Source organism: Aotus nancymaae, unplaced genomic scaffold, assembly GCF_030222135.1.
Source record: "Aotus nancymaae isolate 86718 unplaced genomic scaffold, 86718_ANA_hifiasm-v0.15.2.pri h1tg000022l_1, whole genome shotgun sequence".
Lineage (NCBI taxonomy): Eukaryota > Metazoa > Chordata > Mammalia > Primates > Aotidae > Aotus > Aotus nancymaae.
Window position 1 is genome coordinate 40,013,544 of NW_026988435.1, and position 10,844 is coordinate 40,024,387.

The 10,844-nt window shown below is 46.1% G+C and overlaps 1 protein-coding gene across 1 annotated transcript in view; it reads right to left on the reverse strand.

Annotated features, from left to right (window-relative positions):
• HLCS (holocarboxylase synthetase) overlaps window positions 1–10,433 on the reverse strand; it is a 237,262-nt gene extending 226,829 nt beyond the window's left edge. Inside the window, exon 1 of the mRNA XM_064380144.1 lies at window positions 10,374–10,433. The gene's annotated coding sequence lies outside the window, so the exon portion shown is untranslated. The remainder of the gene's footprint in view (window positions 1–10,373) is intronic.
• Between the last annotated feature and the right edge of the window lie 411 nt (window positions 10,434–10,844).

Here is a 10,844-nt window from a genome sequence, read left to right on the forward strand (position 1 = left end):
TCAATTACTGAATGTTAAAATCTTTGACTATATTGTGGATTTGGATTTGTGTGTTTTTGAGATGGAGTTTTGCTCTGTCGCCCAGGCTGGAGTGCAGTGTTGTGATCTTGGCTCACTGCAACCTTCGTCTCCTAGGTTCAAGCAATTCTCCTGCCTAAGCCTCCCGAATAGCTGGGACTACAGGTGTGCGCCACCATGCCCAGCTAATTTTTGTATTTTTAGTAGAGACGGGGTTTCGCCATGTTGGCCAGCCTGGTCTGGAACTCCTGACCTCAGGTGATCCGCCCACCTCAGCCTCCCAAAGTGCTGAGATTACAGGCGTGAGTCACCTCGCCCAGCCTAATCACATGATTCTTCATATTCCACGTTTGAGTGTCATTCTTCAACTGGTGGACCATTTTTCCCATAAATGTTTGCTCCCCTAATAGTGAAGAGATAAATTCTAGATAAAACATTTTAGCCACATCTCTGGCAACTCTTTAGGACATATCTCTATGTTCCATTTTCCTACAAATGAGAATACCAAGTCAAAGGATATGACACTTTCTAAAACTACTATACATCATTTCTTACCTCCAATGTTGCATAATTTTATCTTCTAGTAAAAGATAAAATTATCCCCTATCTTGGAGGTGATAAGACTGAGGACTGAGTTTAGAACACCCTTTGCCACACGAAGTGCTTTTTAAAATCTTTCTGAGTTTGATTCATGAAAATTCAATCTCTCTTTAAAAGATTAGTTTTTATTTCCTTTTGAATTGCTAGAAAAACTAATTATTTTCCAATTGTTTTACTGGTCATTTGCATTTATTCTATGAATTAATGTGGATTTGGGATATTATTCTTATTAATTTATATAGATTCCTTCTATATTAAGGATGTTAATTCTTAGGCTATCATATATGTGGTATATTGTTATCCCAACTTATCATTTGCCTTTTAATTGTGTTTGAAATGATCTGATGCACCATTTTAAAATTCTAATTAAATTAAACTTTTCACCTTTGCCTTCATGACTTTTTCCATTGGTTTTATGTTCAGAAGTCCTCCTCAATTTCCCAAACTATAAATATTTCCTAGTACTTTTTTTTAAACAGAATCTCTGTCTCTCTCTCTCCCCCTCGATCTTTCTTTCTCTCCCCGCTCTCTCCCTCTCTCTGTTGCCCAAACTATATAGAATGCAATGGCCCAATCACAGCTCACTGCAGCCTCCTTGACCTCCCCTGGCTCAGGTGATCCTCCCACCTCAGCCTCCTAAGTTGCTGGGACTACAGGCCTGCGCCACCATGCCAGGCTCATTTTTTGTATTTTTTGTAGAGATGTAGTTTTGCCATGTTGCCCAGGCTGGTCTCCTGGGCTCAAGTGACCCACCCACCTCAGCCTCCCAAAGTGCTGGGATTATAGGCATGAGCCACCACGCCCAGGCTTGCCTCGTACACTGTTTTGTGGCATGTTTGTTTGTTTGTTTGTTTTTTGCTTTATAAAAATATTATTCAATAAGTAGATTTCCAGGCCTTGCATGGTTTCCATTCAATGTTTCTAAGATTGACACATATCATTTTGCAAAGCTGCATTTTATTCATGTTCACTGCTATATAATATTCTACTTGTGATCATATCCTACCTTATTTAGCTATTCTCCTGCTGATCAGCATGGAGTTATTTCCAGTTTGTTTACTCTGACTAATAATCCTGTTATGAACATCCACTCGCTTGCCTCCTGGAGCCCCTGGGCAGGCATTTCTCTGGGTGTGGACGCATTACTACATAGGCCCAGAAAGCATGGATGTGCAGAATTCAGAGATAACTCTAAACTGTTTTCCAAAGCAGTTATACCAATGAACACACCCATTAAAAGTGACTTTTGTGGCCGGATGTGGTGGCTCACGCCTATAATCCCAGTACTTTGGGAGGCCAAGGCAAGCAGATCACAAGGTCAGGAGTTCAAGACCAGCCTGGCCAACATAGTGAAACCCTGTCTCTACTAAAAATATAAAAATTAGCCAGGCATGGTGGCACGAGCCTGTCGTCTCAGCTACTTGGGAGGCTAAGGCAGGAGAATTGCTTGAACCCAGGAGGCAGAGGTTGTGGTGAGCCGAGATCAAGCCACTGCACTCTGGCCTGGGCAACAGAGCAAGACTCCGCCTCAAAAAAAAAAAGTGACGGCCAGGCGCGGTGGCTCACGCCTGTAATCCCAGCACTTTGGGAGGCTGAGGCGGGTGGATCACGAGGTCAAGAGATCGAGACCATCCTGGTCAACATGGTGAAACCCCATCTCTACTAAAAATACAAAAAAATTAGCTGGGCATGGTGGTGCGTGCCTGTAATCCCAGCTACTCAGGAGGCTGAGGCAGGAGAATTGCCTGAACCCAGGAGGCAGAGGTTGCGGTGAGCCGAAATTGCGCCATTGCACTCCAGCCTGGGTAACAAGAGCGAAACTCCGTCTCAAAAAAAAAAAAAAAAGTGACTTTTGTTTTCGACTCAGTGTTTTTCAGGTCAAATATATTTTCCTTTCAATGTTAGATTTATACTGATTTTCACAAACTGGCTTGGAGAATTATGAGGTCCTTAAACACAAAGCCTCATATTGTGGTTCTTAATAACAAAATCTTCTAGAGGCAATGATCCAGCTAATTACAGATCCCCTACTGTCCACGTCTAAATTTAGGCATGGCAGCCGGGATTAGACCCATGAGTCCTAGGACAATTCCAGGAGTGTTATGAACTTAAAAACTCTGGCGTAAGCATGGTGTGGGGAGTGTTTGCGGTAATATGAGAATCCTGTGCACAACAGTATAAGCAGCTGCTTCAGAATCTACTGCTCTCACCTCCCATGTTCCATACAACCTCTTCTTTATTTTAGTCTTTATTTATTATGTTTGTTTGTTTATTTATTTATTTTGAGACAGAGTCTTACTCTGTCACTCAGGCTGATTTATTTATTTATTTATTTAGAGACAGAGCCTCACTCTGCCACTCAGGCTGGAGTGCAGCAGCATGAACTTGGCTCACTGCAACTTCCACCTCCTGGGTTCAAGTGATTCTCCTGCCTCAGCCTCCCAAGTAGCTGGGATTACAGGTGCCCGCCACCACACCCGGCTAATTTTTATATTTTTAGTACAGATGGGGTTTCACTATGTTGGCCAGGCTGGGCTCGAACTCCTGACCTCCACTGATCTGCTCACCTTGGCCTTCCAAAGTGCTGGGATTATAGGCGTGAGCCACCGTGCCGGGCCTGTAGAGACTTTAATAGCAACATTCCTTATAAAAATGATTTTTTTGTTTTTGAGACAGGGTATGTCACAGGCTGCAGTGCAGTGGTGCTATCATAGCTCATGTAGCCTCGAACTCTTACGCTCAACTGACCCTCCTGCCTCAACCTCCCAAGGAGCTGATATTACACACACAAACCACCAGAGCCAGCTAATTATTTTTATATTTTTGGTTTGTTTTGTTTTATTTTGTTTTTGAGACAGAGTTTCACTCTTGCTGTCTAGGCTGGAGTGCAATGGCGAAATCTTGGCTCACTGCAACCTCCACCTCCCGGGTTCAAGCAATTCTCCTACCTCAGCCTCCCGAGTAGCTGGGATTACAGGCATGCACCACCATGCCTGGCTAGTTTTGTATTTTTAGTAGAGATGTAGTTTCTCCACGTTGGTCAGGCTAGTCTTGAACTCCCAATCTCAGGTGATCCACCCACCTCAGCCTCCCAACGTGCCGGGATTACAGGTATGAGTCACCTTGACCGGCCTATTTTTGTATTTTTTACAGAGATGGGGTCTTGCTATGTTACCCAGGTTGGTCTCAAACTCCTGGCCTCAAACGACCTAACCAGCTTGGCCTCACAAAGCACTGGGATCATAGGCATGAGCCACCACACCTGGCCAAGAGTGCGTTTTTTTAATTGGAAAATTGTAAATGTTCAATAAGGAACATATTAAGCAAACTGTGGTAGAGTAGTCACCCCTTATCCACAAAGGGTATGTCCCAAGACCCCCAGCGGACGCCTGAAGCACAGACAGTACTGAACCCTATATTTCCTATTCATACACATCTATGATAAAGTTTATAAAGTGGGCACAGCAGCACCTGTAATCCCAGCTACTCGGGATGCTGAGGCAGGAGAATTGCTTGAACCCAGGAGGCGGAGGTTGCGGTGAGCCGAGATCGTGCCATTGCACTCCAGTCTGGGTAACAACAGCGAAAACTCCACCTCAAAAAAAATAAAATAAAATAAAATAAAATAAAGTGGGCACAACCACAAAGTAACTCATAATAAAATGGAGTCACAATAAACTAATAATAAAATTAAATAAAGATGACTTGAACACAAGCACTGTGATACCGCAACAGTCGATCTGATCACCAAGAGAGCTACTGAGTTACAAATGGGAGAATCTGCTGGACAAAGAGATGATTCGTGTCCCAGGTAAGACAGAACAAGACAGTGTGAGATTTCATCGTGCTGTTCAGAACCGTACACAATTTAAAACTCATGAATTATGTTATCACTTCTAAATTGGAGCTCAATAATGTGTACATACGGACACAACAGGGTGGAATAACAGACCCTGGAGACTCAGAAGAGTGGGAGGGAGGGAGGGCTGGGGGGGAGGGAGGGAGGGAGGGCTGGGTGGGAGGGAGGGAGGGAGGGAGGGAGGGAGGACTGGGGGGAGGGAAGGAGGGAGGGCTGGGGGAGGGAGGGAGGGAGGGAGGGGTAAACGATAAGAAATTACTTAATAGGCACAATATACAGGATCGGGTGATGGTTGCACTAAAAACCCAGACTTCACCAACACCCAACATACTCATGTAACAAAACAGGGGCACTTGTACCCCCCAAATCTACCAAAATAAAATAAATAAATAAAACTTATGAACTGTTCTGGAATTTTTCATTTAATATTTTCTTTTTTTTTTCATTTAATATTTTCAAACTGCGGTTGACCACAGGTAACTGAAATCTTGGAAAGCAAAAGCAAAAGGGGGAATTACTGTATCTCCACTCAGTGGTACAAAGTATAGACTTTCTTTCCAGAACCATTTGAGATTAAATTGCAGGCACCATGACCTTCACCCTAAGTACTTCAAGCCATATTTCCCAAGAACAAAAATATTTCTCCAACGTAAGCACACTGCAATGATCAGATTCAGAAAATTTAACACTGCAATAATTGGATTCAGATATTAGCATCCAACCAATGCTAATAACTACTGCTCACATTTAGTCACTTGTCCCAATAACATTCTTGCTAGCAACATTATTTTTCCCAATTCAAGGATACACATGTCATTTAGCTGTCATGTCTCTTTTTCCTCTTTTTTTTTTTTGAGAGGGAGTCTCACTCTGTCACCAGGCTGGAGTGCAGTGGCGTGATCTCGGCTCACTGCAAGCTCCACCTCCCATGTTCAAGCGATTCTCCTGCCTCAGCCTCCCAAGTAGCTGGAACTACAGGCACATGCCCAGCTAATTTTTGTATTTTTAGAAGAGATGGGGTTTCACCATGTTGGCCAGGATGGTCTAGGTCTCTTGACGTCGTGATCCACTCACCTCAGCCTCCCAAAGTGCTGAGATTACAAGCGTGAGCCACCAAGCCCAGCCTTTATTCCCTTTTAATCAGGAACAGTTCCTTAGTCTTTCATGACCTTGACATCTTTTAAAAGTCAGCCCCGATAGGCCAGGTGGCTCACGCCTGTAATCCCAGCACTTTGGGAGGCCAAGGTGGGCGGATCCCTTGAAGTCAGGAATTTGAGACCAGCCTGGCCAACATGGTGAAACCCCATCTCTACTAAAAATACAAAAGTTGGCCAGGCGTGGTGGCACACACCTGTAGTCCCAGCTACTCAGGAGCCTGAGGCAGGAGAATCGCTTCAACCCAGGAGGCAGTAATCCCAGCTACTCGGGAGACTGAGGCTGAGGCTGGAGAATCACTTGAACCCAGGAGGTACAGGCTGCAGTGAGCCAAGATTGTGCCACTGCATTCCAGCCTGGGTGACAGAGCAAGACTCGGTCTTAAAAAAAAAAAAAAAAAAAGCCCATTGTATTGCAGCTGGTCCCTCAATTTGAGTTTGTCTGATGTTTCCTAAATCCATTTCAGGTTATGCATTTTTGGCATGGGATGTCAGTTCAAACTGGTGATGCTGACTTTGTTCACACAGTTAAGTTGGTATCCAGAAGATTTCTCCACTATAAAAGTTCCTTTTTTATATTTGTAATTCATAAGTAATCTGTGGAGTGAGACTTTGGCATCTTATCCTCCAGTGCTATGGTTTGAATGTATTCCCCAAGCGCCTGTGTTGGAAATTTAATCCCATCGCAATAGTGTTGAGAGGTGGGTGATTAGGTCGCGAAGGCTCTGCTGTCATTGCAGGAGTGGGCTCCTGATGAAGGGACGGGTTTGGCCCCCTTCCTTTCCTTTGCCCTTGCCCACCCTCTTGCCCTTCTGTTTTCCACTATGAGATGATGCAGCCAGAAGGAAGGCCCTCACCAGATGTGGCTCCTCAATGTTGGACTTCCCAGCCTCAGAACCATAAGTCAAATAAATTTCTGTTCATTATAAATTACCCAGTCTCAGGTATTCTGTTACAGACGCATAAAATGTACCAAGACACCCAACGAGTCCCCACCTGAACCAGTGATGACTGTGTTGTTGCAATGTGGTAACTTTTTGTATGATTAGTCAAGGGCAGTAGTGAGAGGGGGAATGAATAGAACGAGTTCAATCTGTGAACAATCGAGCTAACTCTGTACCTTCGGACTAGCCAACTTTTCTAACTGTTGTTCCTTCAGCAATCACTAGCTGGCATTCTCCTCTTCTACCTCTGTTTACGTATTTGTTGGTAACTTTGTTTGCTTTTTAGTATTACTCTGCACTCGTGGACTGTTTTATTCAATGTGATAATTCATTACTGCCATTATTAATTTTGATATTCAAATTGTTCCAGGTTTGGCCACCGGAGCCCCATGAAGCCGGCTCCTTCTGACCTATCTCCATCATTCTTTGAGCATCTCCTTGTGTTCTGAACAAGCTGTGCCTGACTCATCGTTTATCTTCCCTGTCCTTCATACAATGAGGCATTTCTCCCAGGAGCTCTGGCTCCTTTTAATGGACCATGGTATTTAGAAACCAATTTATGGGCATGAGGTATGCTCATTGCTACTGGGGTGGCCCTGCTCCCCAGCTCTCTCAGGAGACAGATCTTGGAAATAAATGCTTAAGACAAAATGAAGAAGGCCGGGTGCAGTGGCTCACGCCTATAATCCCAGCACTTTGGAAGGCTGAGGCAGACGGATCACTTGAGGCCAGGAGTTCAAGACCAGCATGCCTAGCATGGCAAAACCCTGTCTCTACTAAAAATAGAAAAATTAGCCAGGCGTGGTGGTGCCCACCTGTAGTCCCCGCTACTCAGGAGGCTGAAGCAGGAGTGTTGTCTGAACCTAGGAGGTAGAGATTGCAGTGAGCCAAGATCACACAACTGCACTCCAGCCTGGGCAACAGAGCGAGACTTCGCCTCCAATAAAATGAAAAGGGTTATCCACCAAGTTTCCAAGTTTCTCCACTATGAAGTTTCCTTTTGTATCTTTGCAATAAATAAGTAATCTATGGAATCTCTCATTCTAATTCATGGAGCTCTTCCTTTCCTTCCTTCACTCCATTTTTTTTTTTTTTTTTTTTTTTTTTTTGAGACAGAGTCTCACTCTGTCACCCAGGCTGGAGTGCAGTGGCGCGATCTTGGCTCACTGAAACCTCCGCCTCCCAGGTTCAAGCAATTGTCCTGCCTCAGTCTCCCAACTAGCTGGGACTACAAGCACATGCCACCAGGCCCAGCTAATTTTTGTATTTTTAGTAGAGATGGGTTTTCACCATGTTGGCCAGGCTAGTCTTGATCTCTTGACCTTGTGATCCGCCCGCCTCGGCCTCCCAAAGTGGTGGGATTACAGGCGTGAGCCACTATGCCTGGCCCCTTCATTCCATATTTTTATCTTCTCTCACAGTGAGGTTCCCAGCTCCCAAGAATATCATTATATTTACTTATTTGCTTAATCCTATACTACACAGAAAATATTTTCAGAATTGCTATACCAGATCACCACCAAGTAAGTGAAGAACAAAATCTCTTTGTAGTTTTGTTTATACATGGGTGTATAGTCAAAGAGCTGTATTAAAAGTTATTTGTTTGCCTTTCTATGATTAATTTACTATGCAGTTTAGCACATTTGTTCACTTCTGTTTGTATTCAATTTTAGTTTCTTTTCCCCCATCTTATGTTTATTTAGTTTTACCTTTTACATACTAAAACATTAACATGTTTTGAAAAGTCAAAACTGCTCCCAAAAAAGGTATGCCTGGAGATGGGTCATTTCCTCTTAGACTTTCACCCCATTCCCATTCACCCACTGCAAATAACCAATTTATTAGTTTCTAGTTTTTTCTTCCTGGATTTCATTTTTCCCTTTCTTTTTTTTTCCCCCAAAAATAAGGAGATACTTGGATGTTTCACACAAAAAGTAGCCTAATACAGTACTCTGTATTTAACTTTTGTTCACTTCCTAGTACTGTATGCCCTAGAAATCACTGCACATCAGTTCACAGAGATCTTCCCTACTCTTTGTTATAACTGCATTGTGTGAAGGTACAAGGGTTTATTCAACCAATTGCCTATGTTTTGGCACTGGAGTTCTTCCAAAATGTTGCCATTGCAAACAATACTGCAATGAGTGACCTTGTACATACATACACTTTTATATCCGTGTAGGTGTTTCTCCAGGGTAAATTCCCAGCTGTAGAATTGCTGGGTCAAAGGGTAAATGCATATGTAGTTTTGTTAAACAATGTTCAATTCTCCTCTCTAGAAGTTGGACCATCTTGCATTCCCACCAGCAATGTATGAGAGATCTGTGACTCCACAGCCTGTCCTGTTGCTTTACACACTTAGCAACTGGATCATTTAGAACTCCGATGTTAACCCAGAGTACCCTGCTTTCTCTTTCTATGGGAGAAACCGAACAGCTTTCCATTTAAGGGCCAGTTTTATGTCATTTTTGTGCAGATTGTCAGTTTGTGTCTTTTGCCTACTTGGTCTTTGGTTCCCTCAATGTTTGAGTTATTTACATACTTGAGATGTTAACCCTTTATCTGTGATAGAGTTTGCAAATATTTTTTCCCAGTTTGCCATTTGTTTTTAATTAATGGTAAGGTTTTTGTTTGTTTGTTTGTTTTTGTTTTTGTTTTTTTTTGAGACCAGGTCTCTCCTCACCTAGGCTGGAGTGCAGAGGCCCGATCTCTGCTGATAGCAAGCTCCACCTCCCTAACTCAAGCGATCCTCCCACCTCAGCCTCAAAGTAGCTGAAACTAAGTTTTCTTATTTTTTGTAGAAAGGGGGTTTCGCCATGTTGGCCAGGCTGGTCTCAAACTCCTGGGCTCAAGCGATTCTCGCGTCTGAGCGTCTCCAAGTGCTGGGATTACAGGTGTGAGTCGTGAGTCACAGCGTCTGGCCCAGCTTATTATTATTATTATTATTATTATTAATATTATTATTTTTAATAAGATGGAGTTTTGCTCTTGTCGTCCAGGCTGGAATGCAGTGATGCAGTCTCGGCTCACTGCAACCTCCACCTCCAGGGTTCAAGAGATCCTCCTGCCTCAGCCTCCCGAGTAGCTGGGATTACAGGCGCCCGCCACCACGCCCGGTTAATTTCTGTATTTTTAGTAGAGACTGGGTTTCACCATGTTGGCCAGGCTGGCCTCGAACTGCTGACCTCAAGTGATCGGCCTGCCTCGGCCTCCCAAAGTGCCAAGATTTACAGGCGTGAGTCATCGCAACCGGCCCCAGCTTCCGATTTTTAATGTTATTTAATATGAACCAATCTTTTTTTTTCCTGGCACATAGGCGTTGGGTCATTAGGAAGCCTTTCCCCACACATAGGTCCTAGGGGAAGTCACCCGTGCTTTCTAGCGACGGGTAGGCTCTGCGGCTCTGCCCCTAACACGAGCGTGGGGCACGTGGCCCAGGAGCCCGTGAGAGGGGTACAAGTCTCCCGAACCCAGGCGACTAGGCCGCATCGGCCGCGCGTGCGCACTGACAGGCAGGCCGAGCCAGCCCGGGTCCTGCAGGGAGCTATGCGAGTGGCGGGAGGAGGCGGCGCTGCCCAGGGCCGCGAGGTCCCTGTGGCTGCCCCACTGGAAGCCCTGCCCCCTTCTGGCAGCTGAAGCGGGCTTTCCGGCCGTGCTGGCTGCAGCCTAGCGGCCCCGATCCAACACACGGCTGTTCCCCGGCAGCGGCCCGGCGTGGACCGCCCGACCCTTGCCCGGCCCCAGCACTCCCCCGGCGAGCGCCCACCCCCCTCCCCGGCTCGCAGCGCCCCGACTTACTTCTGAGGCCCAGACGCGGCCGCTCCTGCGCCAGGTGGTCGCCAGCGAATCCCCGCCGTGCCGCGCTGCGCCCCCTCGCGGCCGGCCTGGCGATGCAGCCGGGCTCAATGCGCAGGGCCGCGGGGCCGCCCGGCGTCCTCCTGCCCTGGCCGAGGTGCCGCGCGCTCCGGGATGCGGGCCATTCGCCGCCAGCCAGCTCCTGCCGCTCGGCCACGCGTCCTCTCTAGCCCACGCTGCCTGGGAAACGCGCCTCTGCCGCCTCCTTGCCGCGCTCGCTCCAGCCTGGCCCACTCCTGCGGCCTTACAGGGCCGCACCTCACCCTGCTCCGCGGAAGGCAGGGCCCACCTTCCCTCCGTGCCGTCCTCCCTGAACCCCGCCAAACACCGCGTTGCCCTTTCCAGCATCGACGACCTATTCCCCAGTTCTCTGACACCACCTGAGTTAGCGCCAACCTACTGGTTAAGGGATTA